This window comes from Dermacentor silvarum, chromosome 1 (genome assembly GCF_013339745.2).
Source record: "Dermacentor silvarum isolate Dsil-2018 chromosome 1, BIME_Dsil_1.4, whole genome shotgun sequence".
Taxonomy (NCBI): Eukaryota; Metazoa; Arthropoda; class Arachnida; order Ixodida; family Ixodidae; genus Dermacentor; species Dermacentor silvarum.
This window is the reverse complement of record NC_051154.1, coordinates 390064214-390087072: the sequence shown is the minus strand read 5'-3', so window position 1 is coordinate 390087072 and position 22859 is coordinate 390064214.

Below are 22859 nucleotides of genomic sequence, written 5' to 3'. Positions count from 1 at the left end.
ACCGCCGCATCGTGGGCCTTCTGGACAGCCCGAAGTTGATCAATCCATTCGTGGCTCTTGACCAATTGTAAAGGCGTTTATTACTCACAGGCGTTAGGGCCAACCGTTGGGTCAGTTCAAGGAACCGCGAGCGTGAGTGGCGTAGTCCGAGCGATGCGCTGGAGAGACTGACCCACTAGACAGCGCTGGTATAAGGATGCCCCACTGTATCGTCCCTCTTCTTTACTACAATTACCCCGGGGACGAAAAAGGGAACCGTCCGGCGACCTAACATTTCGTCACTATTAGTGGGTCATAATATGGTTTGAGGCGCTCGATGTTGACAATGTCGGCTCCGCGACGGTGCATTTCCGACGATGGTTCAACGGGCTCTATCACATAGCTGACGGGTGATGCACGCACGACGATGCGGTAGGGACCTTCATACTTGGGCATTAACTTGGAAGACAGAGCAGGTGCAGCGGAAGGAACTGAGAGCCACACAAGCGCTCCAGGAAGAAAGGTGGGCGCGGAGGTTGTGTCACCGCGAGTGTTCTTCTGGTGCTCTTGGTCTTTGGAGGTAAAGGCCTGGGCGAGGTCGCGGCACACTTCGGCATGTCTCACCGTATCAGAAATGGGCGCACATTCAGATACGTCGGGCCGGTATGGCAGTATTGTGTCGATGGTCTGCGATGGGTGCTGGCCGTAGAATAAGAAATATGGCGAAAACCCAGTAGTGCTCTGCGTAGCGGGATTGTACGTGTAGGTGACGAAGGGCAGAATGGCGTCTCAGTTCGTGTGGTTGGAGGAGACGTACATTGAGAGCATGTCACCGAGCGTACGGTTGAATCGTTCCGTGAGTCCATTGGTTTCAGGGTGGTACGCCGTTGTTGTGCGATGAACAACGTGGCACTCTTTGAGAACAGCTTCAACTACTGCGGAGAGGAAGACCCGTCCGCGGTCACTGAGACGCTCCTGGGGTGGCCCATGACGTAGGATGAATCGACGAAGCAGGAAGAAGGCAACGTCGCGCGCTGTAGCTGCCTGAAGCGCCGCAGTTTCAGCGTATCGCGTAAGATGGTCAACTGCTACAATGGCCCAACGGTTTCCAGCCGAAGTCACAGGAAGGGGCCCGTACAAATCAATGCCGACGCGCCCAAAGGGCCGGGTGGGACAAGGTAAAGGTTGCAGCCCAGTTGGCGTGAGGCGGGGTGAAGATTTCCGGCGCTGGCAATCGGGACACGAGCGTACGAACTTTTGAACGTAGCTGTACATCACTCGCTAGTAGTACCGCTGTTGAAGGCGCTGGTAAGTCTTTAAAACGCCAGCATTGGCACACTGGGGATCGGCGTGGAAAGCTGCGCATATTTCGGAACGCAGGCTGCGAGGCACTACTAACAACCACTGCCGACCGTCGGAGCTGTAATTGCACCGGTGAAGCAGGTCCTCGCGAATGGCGAAATGGTGAGCATGACGGCGCAACGCGCGGGTTGTTGACCTGGTCGATGGATCAGAGAGCCAGCCTATAATGGACGCAATCTAGGGGTCCTTGCGCTGCTCGGAAGCGATGGTGCGAAGGTCGATGGAAGACACAGTCAACCGAGATATATTGATGTCAGCCAAAGGAGAGCGCGAGAGGGCATCGGCGTCCGAGTGGTGTCGCCCGCTGCGGTAGAGTACGCGGATGTCGTAGTCTTGCAGGCGAAGTGCCCAACGTGCAAGACGGCCGGACGGATTTTTCAACGACGCCAGCCAACATAGTGCGTGGTGGTCCGTGATGACATCAAATGGACGGCCATACAAATATGGCCGGAACTTAGCCCAGATGATCGCGAGACATTCGTTTTCAGTCACGGTATAATAATTCTCGGCTTTCGTGAGCGTTCGGCTGGCATAAGCAATGACATACTCAGGGAACCCTTGCTTGCGTTGCGCGAGGACAGCGCCAAGGCCAACACCGCTGGCATCTGTGTGTACCTCTGTAGGGGCCGTCGGGTTGTAGTGGAGCGAAATTGGGGGGAAGTCAGCAAACGACGAAGACTCGTGAACGCCTCGTCGCACTCTCATGACCACGACGTGAGGAGCCCGTTGCTCCCAAGGAGCTTCGTCAGGGGCGATACGATGGCGGCGAAATTCCAAATGAAGCGTCTGCAGTAGGAGCACAGACCGATGAAACTGCGCAATTCATTGATGGATGTTGGCTTGGGAAACTCGGCAGCGGCGCGAAGTTTGTCGGGGTCGGGCAGAGTTCCGCCCTTGGATACCACATAGCCAAGTATCGTGAGTTGCTGCGCAGCAAATCGGCACTTGTTTATATTTAATTGTGGGCCGGCGTTCGATAAACATGGCAAAAGACGCCGAAGGCGTTAGAGGTGCGTGCTGAAGTCAGGCGCGAAAAGGACAATGTCGTCAAGATAACACAAATACGTGTGCCACTTCAAGCCTCGCAGAACTGTGTCCATCATGCGCTCGAACGTCGCGGGTGCATTACAGAGTCCAAAAGGCATGACGTTGAACTCGTACAAGCCGTCGGGCATGATAAAGGCTGTTTTCGGCCGATCGACTTCTTCCATAGGCACTCGCCAATACCCGGAGCGCAAATCCAGCGATGAAAAGAACTCGGCTCCTTGCAGGCAGTCAATTGCGTCGTCTATGCATGGCAGGGGATAGACGTCCTTGCGAGTGATCTTGTTAAGCCGGCGATAATTACGCAAAACCTGACGGAGCCGTCCTTCTTTGTAACAAGGACGACAGGGGAAGCCCATGGACTTTTTGAGGGTCGAATTACTTCGCGCCAAAGCATGTCGTCGACTTGATTGTTAATCACACGACGTTCGCTGGCAGAAACGCGATACGGGCGTTGTCGCAATGGTGGGTGAGAGCCAGTGTCGATGTGATGCGTTACAGTTGAAGTCCGACCCAGAGAAGTTTACCCACGTGGACAGACGAACGAAATTCTTCCAAGAGGGACAGCAGCTGGGAACGCTGTAAGGGTTCCAGCGATAGAGGAACCAAATACATCTGTGGGCAATGCGTCAGATGTAGAAACAGCACTGAGCGTATGGTAGGTTGCGCAATTCGGGTAGTCGGGCACGTCGATAACTTGCATGTCGTCGATGGCTTTCACGGTACCTACACATTCTCCTCGGAGCAGCATGACAGAGTATGTGCACGGGTTGCAAACGAAAATTGGGCTAGTGCCCTTGGTGATGTCCACGGTCGCAAAAGGTAGCAACAGGCCCTTCCTTGCGAGGAAACGGCCAGATGGCGAAAGTAATGCAATGACGTCCGAGAGGCCACTGCAGTGCGTGGGCACGATCATTGAGGCGTTGGGAGCAACCTGAGTGTCAGCTTCGACGATCAGCTTCCTGGAAATCGTCGGAGCTTCAGTGGGCGTCAAATCTTGCAGCCGCGATAGTTCTATTTCGGCCCGTACGCATTCGATAACGGCATTGTGGCGTGAGAGAAAATCCCAGCCGAGGATGACATCGTGAGAGCAGGAGGAAATCATGAACAATACTATGGCGTATACAACGTCCTGAATTTCTACACGAGCAGTGCAAGACGCCAAGGGTCGAATATGCTGAGCACTGGCTGTGCGAAGGTATAGACCGGACAGGGGCGTCGTGACTTTACGAAGTAAGCGGCAAAGTGTAGCGTCCATAACACATACGGCTACTCCTGTGTCCACGAGTGCAGACGCGCGCACACCGTCGACAAACACGTCTATCACATTGGATGGGCTGCAATGAGGACTTGTGCACTTCGAAGTTTTCGCAGCCCTTGCCTCTTGGACTGCGACTGTTAGTTTTTCTCATTCCGAGGGGCGGCACGAGGCCGCATCGGCGATAACGAGCGCCGGCGAGGAGATGAGGAACGGCGGGTGTTCGGCGGCGGGCGGTTTGTCGATGACATACCGGATGGTGGGTCGTAATATGGACGGGGCGAACGGTTGGTCTTGGATGATTCGACGCTGGGCGGCTGCACACGATTACAGAAACGGGCCACGTGACCGGCGTAGCCGCAGGCAAAGCATATAGGGCGGTTATCAGATGTACGCCACCGGTTCGCTGTAGCTGGTCCAGGCCACGTCAGAGCACGCCCTGGATGGAGCGGATGGTGATAGGATTCTATAACGGGCTGCACTGGTGGCCGAGCCACGACGTCGGCATAAGTGAGGGGCACACGAGCAGAGAGTGGTTGGGGCCTCGCGACGACTTGAGCGTAGCTCAGTGGTGCTGGTGCCGGGGCCTGTTGGGGTGGTGCGACGACCTCGGTATAGCTCAGTGGCACAGGCGCATGAACATGGTGGCAGTGGTCGGCGATTTCTTGTTCTCGGCGATTCCGGACCTCAGCGATTTCTTGCTCGATGGCGCGGCGGAGCGGAGGCACGATAGGCGAAGCGGGCTGTGGGACATGCGGCGGTGGAAGAAAGGGTACCAAGGAGAGTTGTCGTGCTACCTCTTCCCGAATGAAAGCTTTCATGTCCGCAAGCAGTGCGGTCTGGTCGTAGGTGGTAGCCAGACCAGCGATGTGATCGTCGCGTGATGAAGACCGACGAGTCAGCGAGCGCTGCCTGCGTAGCTCCTCGTAACTTTGGCATAACGTAACGATCTCAGTGACGGATTGCGGATTCTTAGCGAGCAGCATGTTGAAAGCGGCGTCCTCGATGCCTTTCATAACGTTTCTGATTCTGTCCGATTCTGACACCGTCGCGTCCACGGGCTTACACAAGTCCAGGATACCTTCGATTTAGCTCGTGAAGGACTCTCCCGGCTGTAGGGCTCGTTCTCGCAAGCGGGACTCTGCTCGCACCTTGCGCGCTGCAGGACGGCCAAACACAGCTACTAATAAAGTCCTGAACGTGGACCATGTCTGAACTGCCGTCTCGTGGTTGTTGTACCAGAGGCTTGCCACGCCGGCGAGATAAAAGAGCACGTTGCTGAGTTTCGCGGCATCGTCCCATTCATTGATGACGATTACTCGGTCGTACGTGGACAGCCAGTCGTCCACGTCGGTGTCGTCGGTGCCGCTGAAAACAGGAGGATCCTTGTGGCGAGGTAGACCAGAGCCCACGATGGAGGGTGCAGGAGGCACTTGTTGGGACGTCCGCTGAGATGCGCCCTGAGACATGGTTGAAGAGAGGGTACGGGATCATAGCGCCAGGATGCGTTCGAGCGTAGTACTCTCCACCACTTGTAAAGGTGTTTATTGCTCACAGGCGTTGGGGCCAACCGTTGGGTCAGTTCAAAGAACCGCGAGCGCGAGCGGCGTAGTCCGAGCGATGCGCTGGAGAGACTGACCCACTAGACAGCGCTGGTATAAGGATGCCCCACTGCATCGTCCCTCTTCACTACACAATGAATAAAATGCAGTGCAAATTTGTTAATATTGAAAAATCTTTGTGAACAAGCACACACAACATCCCAATGCTATGGTAGAACCGTAGAGAAAACATGAAATTGTAAGCATGCTGTAGCATCCCTGATGTACAATTTCCCCTCTACCCTCCCCATAGCTCGCGGGTCCATACGTGGACCACGCTCCGTATCACGGAAGTAATCTGTAGCAAGTGCAAAGCGCAAGCCGATGCAGTTGGTGCCGTGATGCACATCGTGTTACCGAGCTTTTAGTGTTTGCGGTCGCTTATTCTCATGTTTCCGAGTGCAGTGTTCGCTCGCGCTGTGATGCAGTGTTCTTGGTCATCGAGCGAGATGTGTTCCCGTTTGCCTGAGCTTGCGTGACACCGATAAAATTGCGAACCTTACTTTATGTAGTTGTTTCTGCTATCGTCATGAATGCTCTGCCTTTGCAGGAAAACTGACTTTTTTGTTTTGCTAAGGACGAATATGCGTATCTTGCTACACTTTTTTGTGGGCGCCATCTGATGACAGCTGTGGGCACTAAGTGCAATCAGCCATGGCGTCCAAGATTAACGGTGCCATGCGACGCAACACATGCAAATCTCTCGTGCCATTATCCACACCGATGCATTGCACTGGAGGAATCCGCACCACACGGGCTGGTAATCATAGCCACGCTATTATGGCCCAACGTTCTTGCACTTTCTACGTGTAACTGACCAGATAATATCCACCAGGAATGCTGTGGAAATTTGCATGAAAATCGCAAGTGCAGTGCGACATTTTCCAGTAAGATCCATTTCTTTGACAGAGATACTCGTGGTACTTCTCTCATAGGCTGCCGCTTTATTTTTTTTTTTGCTTTCACAGTGTCAGCGGCGTCAGATGAATACAATTGTCCTCTTCACCGCCTGCCGCAATTTCTGTGGCATCTAAATCGACGCTGGACGAGGACTTTGCAAGATTGTCTGCGTACAATCCCAGTCCGATTTTCAGGCCAACGCTGGATATACCTCACCGTTGAGCACCGTCATGGAGTGCACAGAAACCAGCATCAAGGGGAGCACAACAACCGCACTTGTGAGATGGATTCTTTTCGCTCTTGATGTGTCAAGCTTCCTTGCATTTGATCACTGGCAGCTTACTGCTATTTTTGTAAAGTGTACAAGTTATTGCATTATACAGGTAATACCATAACACATGGGGCAGAAACTTGGAGGTTATGAAGCTTGAACTTAAGGATTGCACAATGATCCAAGAAACAAAAGATGTTGGACGTAACGTTGAGATACGGGAAGGCAGCAGTGTGGACTAGAGAGCAAACTAGGAGTAGCCGATATTCTAGTTGACATCAAGAGAAAGAAATGAAGCTGTGCAGGTCATGTAATGCATGGAGTGGATAACCTGGCGTCTATTAGTAACGTATTGGGTGCCAAGGGCATTGAAGTGCAGTAAAGGACGCTGGAGAATTAGTCGTTCAATGAAATTGGGAAATTTGCAGGCATAACATGGAATCGGCTACTGCAAGATACGGGTAACGGGAGGTCGCTGGCAGAGGCCTTCATCCTGATTTGAACATGAAAAAAATTATGGAGTTTTACGTGCCAAAACCGCGATTTGATTATGAGGCACGCCGTAGTGAGGGACTCCGGAAATTTGGTCCACCTGGGGTCTTTAACGTGCACCTAAAACTAAGCGCACGGGTGTTCTCGCGTTTCGCCCCCGTCGAAATACGGCCACCGTGGCTGGGATTCGATCCCGCGAATTTGTGCTCAGCTGCCCAACACCATAGCCACTGAGCAATCACGGCGGGTCCGGCTGTGAACATGAAAATAGGCTGATGATGATGAATCTATTACACAACCTTCGTACTAGCAATTATAAGCGTGTGCATGGAGTTTGTGCAAATGTTGCACACTAATACAGTAGTTGTAAAGTTCTAACCATGTGATGCAAGCATACTTCTCTAACCTTATATTATCTTTACAAGACCTTTGTGTTCAATATGTTGTATTATAAGTGATACTGATAAAGTTACAAGTAATACCAGTGGAACACAATCAGATATCAAAAGATCTGGACACAATTTTGGTAAAGGGCTTGTTTGCATCACCTTGTAAAAGATGCCTCTACTACTGTGAACTGGATGAACTCGCTCACTCGATTGATAGGAATATGGATAGAGTAATATTTATTGATCCTTTGAACTGCTCTGGTGGTCCCGTCAAGTCCTCTGTATTTCGATACGAAAAAACTCTCTCGAATTTGAACTCCAAAAACCACACAAACCACACAACAGTTATTTCGAACAAATTCGCAATCCCATATGCCGCTTTTTGTACAAACCCAAGCCAATAGCGAAGGTTCGATGCTTCGCTAGCTATCGTAACGTCACGTGTCGGAAAAAATAATGAGGAAAGAACCAATGAAAGCCAAGACCAAACTGGACCTAGCAGAGCATCGCGTGTCCTTTTTTTTAATCGGCTTAAAAGCAACAGTTAGGGCTCAAGCCGCTTTATCACGTAATCTCCAACGTTGAGCCGACGGGAGTACGGCACAATCAAAGCGCCACCCTTCTCGACTCACCCTCGCACGTTTTCTCTCACACCCACTGAAAACGGTACTATAGGTGCAATCTTATCGCGCATGGACATTATGAACATGAGCCCACGCTTCTGCCAGCACATGTCATCATGCACTGACAGAGGAAAGATAAGAGTTTTTCAATGCAAATCCAGCGACGGTATTGGGTTTGTGTGTTGTACCACATAATTGATCCGGTGCTATAATTAAAGGGCTCTCCCTTGTTTGAACTTTGTTTTATTCAAATGAAATTCCAGTTGCCATGCAGTTCTAACTAACGAGATTCTTCTGTATATTGAGCAAAATAAATGTATTGCTGTGTGGTAGTGCAGTAATCTTGAATCAGTTTTAGGGCCACTCCGCGAACTCTGTAGTGTGACAGTTTATTAAATAGAATGGTGTGTTCAATGGAGTCGAAAGCTTTTCTAATATCCAGGAAAACACCAACCGTATATAGTTTGTTCTCAATGTTACTGAGGAGTTTTTCTTTGATCTTTGCAAGTGCCATTTCAGTAGATCTGTGTTCACGGAAGCCAAACTGTTGGTCCATAAGGGCGTGATTTTTATGTAGCAATTTAGTTAATCTGCACTATAGGAGTCGTTCCAGCACTTTTGAGAAAAGAGGTAGTATGGATATCGGTCTGTAATTATTTAAATCAGCGACAGAGCCTCCCTGATGCAATACAATCACTTTGGCAATTTTCATAGAATCGGTAAAGATGCCATTTGCAAAAGCACTCTTACAGATATGGCATAATGGAGTCGAGACAGCATCAGCAACAGATATGATTGGTGCTGCCTTTATGTCATCAGTCCCTGCTGCAGTATCCTTTTTCAAAGCCTTAAGAATGGAAAACACTTCTATTTCGGGTCAAGGTGACAGGAAAATGGATGACTCGTAGTTTAGAAAACTTTCAGATGCCAGTAATGAAACACTAGAGTGGGATGACCTACCAGCAAGTAAAAAATGATCATTGAATTTATTGGTCAAGGAAGTTTCACTGTTCTAAGTATCATCGAACGTTAGAGTATTCGGGTTTGTGTTATACCGGTTACCGTTTAACCTGCGAACTGCATTCCATACTTTGTTTTGATTGTTTGTTATCGTACAAAACATATGTTCATAATACCTGCTTATAGCTTTTTTGAGGTCTGAAGTCAAATTATTTCTACTTTTTCTTGTATTCACTTAGTATAGCAGGATCCCTGTCAAATTTGTCACGTTTCTGCATTCTTTTATATATCTCTTGAGATACCCATGGCTTCCTAGCTTTCTTGTAGGTCCTTATTTGTTTATTGGGAAAGCATCATCATAACACGACTTTATTATCTGAATAAACGTATCATACGAAATATTCGGATCATTTTCACTATACACTTTAGACCAGTCTGTGTTCTCTATAGCTGAGTGAAAAGCACTCATATTATCATTGTTAAAGGGGGCGACAGAAAGAAAGCTGACATTAAAAACGCCTTCTTTTGTTTTCATGTCGTGATAAAAAACAAAATACGGGCAAATTATCGCTTAAATCGGAGGTGAGAATTCCCGAAAAAAACATCATTTGGATCGTGGTTCGTTATGCATATATCAATGATTCACAATTTGGCGTTATTCTGGTTGCGAAAAAATTGTGTAATGCAATTATAAGAATGCAGTACGTCAATAAATCGTTGAGTGTGAGCAGAAGGTGATAATAAGTTAATGTTCATATCGCCAATCAAGACAACTGGGACGCTCAGATCACAACCATATTCCAATATTTTGATAATAAACTGAATGAATTCATCAAGATCACCTGAAGGGGCATGGTACACTGATGCAATTAGATATTTACAACATTTTACAGCTACACATTCATAGGAATGAGTAACGCACGAGAGTTCAGACAGCAGCTCGTAGGACAGATCGTTTTTCAAAGAAAATGAAGTACGTCCACCACGGCGGTGTTTACGATGTACACCTTCACATTTATAACCATCAAAATGAATAATATCGTCTGCACTTGTGAGCCACGTCTCAGTAAACGCAACAACTTAAAATTTCTGTTCTAAAGATTCTAAATGAGTTTCAGTTTCGATATATTTATTTTTCAGGCTCCTTGCAGAGAAGTGAAAGATACATAGCTTGTTATCTTATTTACGGCAGAAGTAAATAAAGAACTGTTAAAGTAAGCTGATGCGCTCGTACCCGCCATGAGAAAAGAAAGTTATGTATAATGCCCAGAAGGAACGAGAAAGGCAGCGTATCAGACTTAAATCAGCTTCGCAAGCAATGCGGATTGCACGCTTGGCCTGAGCCCTGTGCACGAACAATTTGCCATCCCTATGCCAAGCGAATTGGTAATGCTTTTCCTGACATCGCAGCTTCATTTCCCACAGAATATTCTTATTTTCTAGCGTCAGATTATCAAGGACGTAAACATTTGATATCCTAGCTTTCAAATCACTCTTTTTTGTCATCCATTCGTCCCGCGTGACACGGGATACAAAACGGACGAGCACTAAAGGTTCTTTGTCTGCTTTAGGTGGAAGCCTATGCATACGTTCAACGTCTGCTCGAGACAGTTCAGCAAGTTGCAGTGTTTTCGCTAAGTTGTTTACTTTGTCAAACAGTACTTCATTGTCACTATGCGGAAGTCCATGAATTTCCTAATTTTGGTGACTGCTATACTGCTCAAGTTGGTTAATCTGCTGTCGCAGTTTTGGAATTTCTTCTTTGCCGTTGTTTGCCTCAGCTTCTTCGGCCTTTTTTTTTCAAACAGCTATCTCTGAAGAATGTGTTTCCATTGTAGCCAGCACTTGATCATACACATCCGAGAAATGCCGCACAGTTTGCTCTAATTTGTTTACTGTGTGCTTCAGCAGCATGAGTTCTTCAACTTTATTCATAATGGCAGGTTGTTGTGTCAACTGCGTGTTATTTTCAGACAGCATCCGTTCAACTCCTGAAGCTTGTTCGTGTTTCTCTTTTCGCATGCCAGCGGCCACTTGGGCCGCTAATACAACACACGTCTGACATGTCCAATTATTCTTCATTGCGCGATCTTGTGCCTTAAACGCGGTCTTAGTCACACCAGAGCATGCACTGAGGTGGTAACTAAAGCCGCAATTTGTGCACATAGGGTACGAGCCTGATTCTGGAAGTGTGTCATTGCAGACTAGACAAAGTACAGACAGAGGCATTTATAAGAAAAAAAGTGCATCAAAGTAACATTAGAAGCAGCAGTGGTGGTGGCAGGGAGCAAGCAGGAATTCTAATAAAAGTTACATTTTGCATCAGCACCAACCTGCAAGTATCGAAGAACTTGGCTACACTTTCTGCGATGCCGCTCGCCACCACCGCCGCAGAGCAAATGCGCCGATGACACGGGAGCCTTGTTCTTTTAGGGTAGCTCGATGACGTCACTGCTGGATGTAATCGTGGAAGGATTCCTCTGTCAGCGCCGGTGCCACGTGGGCGATGTTTCCAGGAACGGATAGCCGCAACTTCAAGAATCGAAGAACTTGGTTACACTTTCTGCGATGCCGCTCGCCACCACCACCGCAGAGCAAATGCACAGCTGCACATATGTACAGCTCTACACTTTTAATGGTGTGAGGTACGATGACATATGCTCCGCAGGTTTGGTTACACCATTTGCAACATATAGAAGTAATCATGAAGCAGTGCGTCAGTTTGTAGCCAAAACTTTGGGTAATCAGTCATCCTTGTCGTCACGCGAAGATTAGTGAAACACTGCATCTTTTCTGCGTGAGAGTGCGCTTACAGCCCGTGTTCTGACCTGCTGTGTATGAAAAGAAACACCGCTCCAAGGGGGACGGGGAAGAGCTGTGCACGGAACACCGTGGTAGGCACTGCTCATAGATGAATGAATTATTATACTCGCAAGCTTAATCAAGGCAGTTCCGCTTCATCATACAGCTCTAAACAGCCCGCCTATGGACTCACGTCTGATAATTCAAGGCAGACGTAACGAGAGTGATCAATAGCTGCACATACTTAGCGTATGCTGTCTGATGCAGATTTCAAACGTATGATGACAGATGCACACCTTACTGATTGCCTCCACGACCAAAAGTGGCTGTTCGCTCAGCAGTCCTGGTGACAAATTCTTTGATCACGTCTTCTAAGTTAAGCAGGGCGGTCCTTTCCTTGTGAACATCCAAAGTGAGTGGCAGTGTTAGCGTCCTCTACATTGTGCAGTTCCACAAGTAAGTTTTAATTCGGCATAAGTGTTGTATGAGCATTCTCCCGAAGCTACAGCTGCAGGTAGAGAAAGAAGTTGCATGCATTTGAGTACTTGGTCTAACAGCTCACGGAATTATTCACATTTCGCCTGAAGAGTCCTTGAAATGCTTTCAGCTCATAGAGACTCGACATTGGAAGGAAAAAGTAAGAACTGCGCCGCGAGCTGGCTTAGATCAAAATTGGCAACGTGCACACCTTATGCCACGTTTAGGTCATCAGCCGAGTGTTGTGTTCCTCTGGCGGCGTCAATCAATGCTCCTAATTTCATTAGCTGCTCCATACGAGGCTGATCAAAGCACCGCCGCATTTCGCTCGTAATATGATCGATCGCCTCAATGTATTCTTTGCGCAATGCAGCTTTAGGGGTCAAGTGCAACTGGCGGGAGAGATAAGGTGAACATCTGAAACCTCCTCGATGTCTTTGTAGGCCTTCTACTGCGACGCTTGTTTAGGCCTAGTTGAGTTGCAACAGCAGCCATGCAGTCCCACATCTCCTGAATCTCAATTTCAGACCGAAGGCAGGACATTGCCTTGCACAGTCTCTCTAGCAGCTTCTTGCACACCTGCAGCGTGAATCGTTGAGCGTTGGAGGACCCCTTGCTAGTTCCTCGCACAGACCAAAGAGAGCTATAGAAATATTTATTCCCAACATTTCACACTTTCCCAGGAGTGTTTGGTATCCCTTCAAAACAGCTTTGCTGTTGCCTGCCATCAAGCGTGCCTTCTTAACAGATCTCACTCAGTGTTTCTATGACCCTGGCGTGGTCCTCAGTGAGCCTTTTCATCGACTTTACCCTGACTGTCTACCTCGTCGGGCACAGTGGCAGAATGCTGTCACTGGCATTGACTCTCGCTCATCCGATGGATCCCCTATTGAGCGAATAACAATAGACAAATTACCAATTTTCCACTTTTTTGATTGACGAATAACTTTGGAAGGATCTTTTACGGTTCTCAAAGCATCGTCAGTGATTTTACAGCTCTTACTAGTTTTCTGCAATACAGGATCATTATTACAACTTACATACAGAGATCTTGTCTCAGAATCACTAATCATTTCCTGAACTACTGCAAAATGGCCGGACATGTTAGCTGCCCCATCGCAGCAGTGGTCACGAATGTTGTGTTAATCAGGGCCAAGGTGCAAAATCATATTTTCACATCCTAGTAAGAGACGAGAAACCCGGGTGTAGAGCACGGATAAAAGCACTTTATCTGAGCAGTCAACGCGACATCGTTGTCGCGTTGTCTGCTTTTCCACGCGCGTGCTACTTCAGCGTCGTCTTCGTGGCCTGGCACATGTGTTTCACTGTGTTGCATTGGTCACAATATTCAAGTGGCTGGATAGGTGCGAGCCTGTTAGGCATGAAATAGTTCCTGTTTTCATTTCTGATGTTTCTGTAGTGAATTTTCACATGGAGTCTACATTCTGTGAACTTGACAAAACTCACTAAAGAATTGAAAACTCTTAATCTTGCAACTGTACACTTTTTGTGATTCTGAAGTAACAAGTTTTCAAGGAATAAAATTTGTGCCTGAAAGGGTTAATATTACTGGGATATCAAAGAGGTTCTGCTTGTAATTTCGATAGTTTTCGCGCGAGATAATGTACATGCACGGAAGGATACCCGATGATACTGCGCAGTCCTTCCATTTGAGAAAGCGCTTCAAACTTTCAACTGTATCTCTTGCCATCCGGTTAGAAACGGTAACGCACACTGGGAGAGTAATAACCGTCTTCGTTAACAGAATCGTGGCAAGCGCCATGGATTCCACCGATAAATAATTTCAAATATCTCTTCAGAGCAGGTAACGAGAGCATCATCTGGATTTCCTTACTTCTGGCCCTTTGAATGAAACAGCAGTGGCAACGAGACTGAAAGATCCTACCGATTCCATTGTTCTGTTCCGCCTCAGGAATCACCAAAGTCCTCATGATAGAAACACAATTGCAACTTCACCATGTTTAAGTTGCATGAACCGTCCCGCTACTGCCTGATGGACTGGGCTATCTTCACTCTACATAGCCTCACCATATGACATGTTTCTTTCACTTCCCATACACCTATGAGGGAAGTGGTACTTTCTGTTAAAGTTCAGTTTAACTGGTGTTCGCAGAAAGATGGGTTCCGTTAGCCAACTAAAGTTGACACCACTGTTCTAATTATGCTGCATTTCCGTTTAAGCAAGTTTTGTTTATTCGGAGTCCACTGCATTTGATACTTACTATATTTGTATTCGGTTAGTAATCGAAAAAGTTTATCTTTGCCCACTTCTACTAATAATTTAATTCATAGTGAAATTCCAAGTGTTCTCCATCTATCTCCCTTGCTGATGTTTTCAACCACTAGGTTAAAAGGGAGCACCCTACAATCAGTTGGCGAAGAATTTGGATCTCCTAGCCTGTCAGATAGCAGCTTTTACAGCCCTCTCAAGCCATTTGAGCTCAATTTCTCCTCGCCCGACTTTGAAAAGTACAAAAATCCATTCAAGGACTGCCCAGGGGGCTACAGATCTCCGGACATCTCGCAAAATGGTAAGTGTTTTTAAAACATGGGTGACACCTGTAGTCTCAACCCTGTTGTGTAAACGCATTGGGCCCATGCCAAATGTTGGTCATACTGGAACACAGGTCACAGTATGACCACCATATCTCATTGTAACTCATTACCTCCTATATTGAAAGTGATACTGTATATTATGTACTATTGACATAATGTGCGAACACACAGATGATTCCTTGTCATTAGGGCTAGCCTTTTGTTGTGCTTTTTTCTCCATAGAGATAGTACGCTAGAAGCCCTCTAATATTAATGTTTACCATGGGACTGCTAGAAGAAAATGTGAAACCCGGTAAACTGTTGTGCGAACATCCTGCAAAATATTCAAACACGCTACGATCGGCTCAGCTTCTAATGCATTTTGCAACTGATAATGCGGATGTGGCCTTGATGGGTACTGCCTGAAATAGTTAAACCTCGATATAACAAACTTCAATATAACCAAATTCTCAATATAACGAACTAAACTTTTCATAACCTCTTGTCCATAGAAGACATGATTTAGAACCTCAATATAACGAAGTGTGTTTATACGCGATTTTTTATAATGAAATTTCAATGCCGCCGCAAAAGAATACCAAGAGAATAAAAGGAAACTTCCGCGGAAGCAGATGGTCAGATGATTGAATTACAAGCGGCTCCCTGCGAACGCACCTCTCAAATCGCACTGCGCGACATGAGCGACCGACGAAGTCCCGCATAAAGTCCAAGCGCGATAAGATACTACCATGCCCCGTGCACTGTGTGCTTCAGGTGTGAGTGAAAGCGTGTCAGGGATCGACAGGAAAGGTAATGGGCGCGTTAAGTTAGCGCGCTCCGAACTCCAAAGGAGCACGCTCGAGTGCGCTCGAGTGCGACGCCTTCGGAGCTTAACTTAACGGCGATTTTCGCCAACTGCTTTCGGGTGCTCGAACGCGCCGTCTGGCGAATGTTATGTTGCTTCCGCGACCGCTATCGCATTGCGCGAGCTTTTTGAAGATGGCGTCGCCGATAAACACCCTCCTACAGTTTTTGATAGACGATGAAGAGCTAGAAGAACTTGACGCGCTGTGACGGACGCAGCAGCAGCGGCTTATGTATGCGATACAAGCTGTTCGTGCTGTTCTCAGAGGTACCCTATCCGAGGATTTATTTCTGCTCCGCGGTATGCTGACTGATGACTCATTGCCGATCGCAAGAGGACAGAAAGCCTTATGATCCGAGGCATCCAGGATTATGTGATCAACATTGCGCCCAGATACACGGACACACAATTCAAAGAGCAGTGCCCCAACATCTTCCATGATACCATGAGGACCTGAAGAAGTCATACACATGAACGTAGCGACGAGAAGGCGCCAAACTGCGACTGTTCGGTTACGTACCTGAGCGTCTGACAAGTAATGATCGGGCCGTCATTGTCGGTTAATGATAAGCTCAAACCACGCCAACACGCGAAGTTCCCGATCATGCCTTAGAGCAGACGCCCGGCTTCGCAGCGGCTGCAGGAACGAGTGGGCAAGAAGCACGGACTTGCATAAGTGGAAAGAGTCGGAAATACGTCATTTTTCCGGAAGTCGTAGCAGGCGCGCGCTCTCGCGCACCGTCTCCAGGGTGGAGCGCGTAGAGCGCGCTCCGTAATGACGCACCGGAAGTCGCTTTTTAGCCATTAAGTTTAAAAAGAGCGCGCTCTGCTGACTAGAGCGCGCTCGAGCGACTTAACCTAACGCGCCCAATGGCGTCGCGAGAGTGCCTTCCCGCACTCGCTCGCTTTGCTCGTGCGGCCTTGATTTCTGGCGCGGATCTCGGCTGTGGCTGCGCATAGCTGTAAGTGCGGCTGAGGCTGAGCGCATACGCAGGCGCGCACTCCTCCTGCTTAGAGCCTTTCATGGAGCTTAGCAGGTTTCCCTGGGACCAATATGCCCTAGAACCCCTGCTCTAGTGGATGCAATTTTCACCACCGTTGAAAAAACCTGGTGTGACTCCGTGGCTGCTAGCTTAGTATGCAAAATACCAAGGCTTGTTTGAATATAGATTTTTTGTTAGAAGAAAAATTTAAGCTAATAGTAATTACTGCCAAATAATGTCAAAGTGAATGGTTTGAATACTAGTTGCGAAATTACATAAAAGCTTGACACAAATGCCACATAATAACAAATTTGGATAAAATAAAAAATAAAGTGGTTCTTTGCTTGCACAGCATAAAATAGATTTCTCTCTTGAACAGGTTTACTATCAGTGCTGTTTGATATATTTTCATGTGAAAACGCAAGTTCACCATTCTTTTCATTTTCGTTCATTTAGAGGCTTTTGTTGTGCCTCAGCCTATTTTGTAATTTTAACATTATAGCGTTTAGGGCCAGCAGCAGAAAATCTGGCCTCAGCAACCGGCGTGTAATCGCGGGTGGCGGAGAAAATCATCCAACCACATCGACCGCACTGGCCCTCCACGTGATTCAAGGATTTGGTGAACAAAATATGAATTTCTCACAGTGAAATCCACGAAAAAATGGTAAAGTACAATTTTACCATTCGGCGTCGGATTCGCCGTCGGATTGTTTACCAATAGGCGTCGGATTCTAATTTGAATGTACGAGAAAACCGAATGCTCCTTCGAGAAAACTCAAACGTTTCTACTAGGCCTGCGCGCGTCGGGGCAACAGCAAACAATTATTAAAATAATAAAAAATGTGCTAGGGCCTTCACATTTTAATATAGGACCACTTATACTGCCCCTGGAAAAAACGTCTTTCCAGCAATGCATTTCAGTTTAAAAGGAAAGCCAACTTTAAGGGGATTGGTGTGAGCTTGGCATTTGTAAGCTGGCTTTCCCAAGTTCAGTGTTGCAGTGAATGAAGTCTACTTGCCGTATGCGAACGATGCGATGCGAACGGGTCACGATAACGCTGTCGCGTTCAACTCTTAAAGGCGAAGCTTAAGCGTCCTCCAATTTTTGTGATGGTCGAGCACACGAGAGCTTATTGTGTTCAACGATTAATGTGATGCTGCAAAGTGTGATTTTGACTGTGTCATCTGGTAGCTTAGGCTGCGTTGCACAAGTTCATTTCGATGCTTTGTCTACATGCAAGCTTAACCTGTTCCATCTAGTAAGTGCGCAAATGGAACTTCATAGGCACGCTCTCTGCTTTTGCATCCCTCCGCCTAGCTCGTGTGCACAACCTGACATGATCAGTCATGGGCATTAATTTCCTGCGTCGGTTTGCCGCCCGTTGCCATACCTACATTTGCCGTCAGGTCTTACCAGCCGTACAGCTCTCAGGTAGTTGAGAAGCCATATCATGAGCAAAAGTGAGAGCACGGGGGACAACCTGAATGGCGGCTTCTTCACAGCTACCATTTTTAATGGCCTATTGCGTGCAGAAACTGCACAAAAGTCCAACAGGGCACCTTAAATAAGCCGTTCAAAACTTTGGTAGTCGTTATACATTGGTTCTATAAAGAAGGTTGTGGTGCTCTTGGATCAATCTTCAAATAATCAAGCAGGTGCACTAACCAAGTCAATGACTGTAAATGAATTGGTCTTTGGCTTTGCTTGTCAAGCTTTGCTGTGAACAATTTCATGGCAACAGGACTTGCTGAAACTGAAACTTGTAATTGATTATACATGTCTTTAATATATATGCACTTCAAAAATTTTGCACTCCTCTAAAACCTAAAACACTGATATATAACTGATGTTTGTTGGGAGCAAAACACAAAAGAAAACGCAACCTGCCTGTGCATATGCCGTTAACATCAAGAAATACATCAGCAAGCAGCTGCATCTCACAATCGAACAATGTGATAGAAGCTTCAGGTTCACAATTACCATGACTGGTGTTATCTTCATATTACCATTGTTATGAGCTCTGATGTCAAGTATGTATGCGTTCAAACTACGTTTCTGCGTTTCTGACATTCGCATACAATTCTCAAAGATGAAGTACTGTGCACCAGTATGAAACATTTAAAGGTGACAAAAGCCATATTGCAAAACAACCAGGGCAGTCTGTGTCCAAAGCTGTTCATGTCTAGCGGTGAGCTGCTCCCTAGCAGTTTTATTCATTCTGTTTCTTAATTCCGTGGACTCCTCGCCAGAGTTTACACCCCCGCCTGTGACCTCGAGAACTGATGACGAAATAAATGTGGCGATCCGCTTGCCAGACTCGCCAGCACATAACAGTGAGTATCCCAACTTGGCTGCATGTATGTATGCATGTATCCAAGCAGACTGACATGTGACGTGTTCTTGGTTTGTCAAATAAATGCTCTCATCTCACCCTGCCTCGGTTAGCAGTCCATGGCGTCTCAGTGGTGATGGTGTTTTGCTGCTGCAGCTACCAATGTCGAGGGTTCGATTCCAGGCCCCCTTCTCGACTCACCCTCGCACGTTTTCTCTCACACCCACTGAAAACGGTACTATAGGTGCAATCTTATCGCACATGGACTTTATGAACATGAGCCCACGCTTCTGCCAGCACATGTCATCATGCACTGACAGAGGAAACATAAGAGTTTTTCAATGCAAATCCAGCGACGGTATTGGGTTTGTGTGTTGTACCACATAATTGATCCGGTGCTATAATTAAAGGGCTCTCCCTTGTTTGAACTTTGTTTTATTCAAATAAAATTCCAGTCCCCATGCAGTTCTAACTAACCAGATTCTTCTGTATATTGAGCAAAAGAAATGTATTGCTGTGTGGTAGTGCAGTAATCTTGAATCAGTTTTAGGGCCACTCCGCGAACTCTGTAGTGTGACAGTTTATTAAATAGAATGGTGTGTTCAATGGAGTCAAAAGCTTTTCTAATATCCAGGAAAACACCAACCGTATATAGTTTGTTCTCAATGTTACTGAGGAATTTTTCTTTGATCTTTGCAAGTGCCATTTAAGTAGATCTGTGTTCACGGAAGCCAAACTGTTGGTCCATAAGGGCGTGATTTTTATCTAGCAATTTAGTTAGTCTGCACTTTAGGAGTCGTTCCAGCACTTTTGAGAAAAGAGGTAGTATGGATATCGGTCTGTAATTATTTAAATCAGCGACAGAGCCTCCCTTATGCAGTACAATCACTTTGGCAATTGTCATAGAATCGGTGAAGATGCCATTTGCAAAAGCACTGTTACTATATGGCATAATGGAGTCGAGACAGCATCAGCAACAGATATGATTGGTGCTGCCTTTATGTTATCAGTCCCTGCTGCAGTATCCTTTTTCAAAGCCTTAAGAACGGAAAACACTTCTATTTCGGGGCAAGGTGACAGGAAAATGGATGACTCGTAGTTTAGAAAACTTTCAGATGCCAGTAATGAAACACTAGAGTGGGATGACCCACCAGCAAGTAAAAAATGATCATTGAATTTATTGGTCAAGGAAGTTTCACTGTTCTCAGTATCATCGAACGTTAGAGTATTCGGGTTTGTGTTATACCGGGTTCCGTTCAACCTGCGAACTGCATTCCATACTTTCTTTTGATTGTTTGTTATCGTACAAAACATATGTTCATAATACCTGCTTATAGCTTTTTTGAGGTCTGAAGTCAAATTATTTCTACTTTTTCTTGTATCCACTTAGTATAGCAGGATCCCTGTCAAATTTGTCACGTTTCTGCATTCTTTTATACATCTCTTGAGATACCCATGGCTTCCTAGCTTTCTTGTAGGTCCTTATTTGTTTATTGGGAAAGCATTATCATAACACGACTTTATTATCTGAATAAACGTATCATACGCAATATTCGGATCATTTTCACTATACACTTTAGACCAGTCTGTGTTCTCTATAACTGAGTGAAAAGCACTCATATTATCATTGTTAAAGGGGGCGACAGAAAGAAATCTGACATTAAAAACGCCTTCTTTTGTTTTCATGTCGTGATAAAAAACAAAATACGGGCAAATTATCGCTTAAATCGGAGGTGAGAATTCCCGAAAAAACATCCTTTGGATCGTGGTTCGTTATGCATATATCAATGATTCAGAATTTGGCTTTATTCTGGTTGCGAGAAAATTGTGTAATGCAATTATAAGAATGCAGTACGTCAATAAATCGTTGAGTGTGAGCAGAAGGTGATAATAAGTTAATGCTCATATCGCCAATCAAGACAACTGGGAGGCTCAGATCACAACCATATTCCAATATTTTGATAATAAACTGAATGAATTCATCAAGATCACCTGAAGGGGCATGGTACACTGATGCAATTAGATATTTACAACATTTTACAGCAACACATTCATAGGAATGAGTAACGCACGAGAGTTCAGACAGCAGCTCGTAGGACAGATCGTTTTTCAAAGAAAATGAAGTACCTCCACCACGGCGGTGTTTACGATATACACCCTCACATTTATAACCATCAAAATGAATAATATCGTCTGCACTTGTGAGCCACGTCTCAGTAAACGCAACAACTTAAAATTCTGTTCTAAAGATTCTAAACAAGTTTCAGTTTCGATATATTTATTTTTCAGGGTCCTTGCAGAGAACTGAAAGATACATAGCTTGTTATCTTATTTACGGCAGAAGTAAATAAAGAACTGTTAAAGTAAGCTGATGCGCTCGTACCCGCCATGAGAAAAGAAAGTTATCTATAATGCCCAGAAGGAACGAGAAAGGCAACGTATCAGACTTAAATCAGCTTCGCACGCAATACGGATTGCACGCTTGGCCTGAGCCCTGTGCACGAACAATTTGCCATCCCTATGCCAAGCGAATTGGTAATGCTTTTCCTGACATCGTAGCTTCATTTCCCACAGAATATTCTTATTTTCTAGCGTCAGATTGTCAAGGAAGTAAACATTTGATTTCCTAGCTTTCAAATCACTCTTTTTTGTCATCCATTCGTCCCGCGTGACACGGGATACAAAACGGACGAGCACTAAAGGTTCTTTGTCTGCTTTAGGTGGAAGCCTATGCATACGTTCAACGTCTGCTCGAGATATTTCAGCAAGTTGCAGTGTTTTCGCTAAGTTGTTTACTTTGTCCAACAGTACTTCATTGTCACTATGCGGAAGTCCATGAATTTCCTAATTTTGGTGACTGCTATACTGCTCAAGTTGGTTAATTTGCTGTCACAGTTTTGGAATTTCTTCTTTGCCGTTGTTTGCCTCAGCTTTTTCAGCCTTTTTTTCAAACAGCTATCTCTGAAGAATGTGTTTCCATTGTAGCCAGCACTTGATCATACACATCCGAGAAATGCCGCACAGTTTGCTCTAATTTGCTTACTGTGTGCTTCAGCAGCATGAGTTCTTCAACTTTATTGATAATGGCAGGTAGTTGTGTCAACTGCGTGTTATTTTCAGACAGCATCCGTTCAACTCCTGAAGCTTGTTCGTGTTTCTCTTTTCGCATGCCAGCGGCCATTTGGGCCGCTAATACAACACACGTCTGTCATGTCCAATTATTCTTCATTGCGCGATCTTGTGCCTTAAACGCGGTCTTAGTCACACCTGAGCATGCACCGAGGTGGTAACTAAAGACGCAATTTGCGCACATAGGGTACGAGCCTGATTCTGGAAGCGTGTCATTGCAGACTAGACAAAGTACAGACAGAGGCATTTATAAGAAAAAAAGTGCATCAAAATAACATTACAGGCAGCAGTGGTGGTGGCAGGGAGCAAGGAGGAATTCTAATAAAAGTTACATTTTGCAGCAGCACCAACCTGCAAGTATCGAAGAACTTGGCTACACTTTCTGCGATGCCGCTCGCCACCACCGCCGCAGAGCAAATTCGCCGATGCCACGGGAGCCTTGTTCTTTTGATTAGCTCGATGACGTCACTGCTGGATGTAATCGTGGAAGGATTCCTCTGTCAGCGCCGGTGCCACGTGGGCGATGTTTCCAGGAACGGATAGCCGCAACTTCAAGAATCGAAGAGCTTGGTTACACTTTCTGCGATGCCGCTCGCCACCATAACCGCAGAGCAAATGCACAGCTGCACATATGTACAGCTCTACACTTTTAATGGTGTGAGGTACGATGACATATGCTCCGCAGGTTTAGTTACACCATTTGCAACATATACAAGTAATCATGAAGCAGTGCGTCAGTTTGAAGCCAAAACTTTGGGTTATCAGTCATCCTTGTCGTCACGCGAAGCTTAGTGAAACACTGCATCTTTTCTGCGTGAGAGTGCGCTTACAGCCC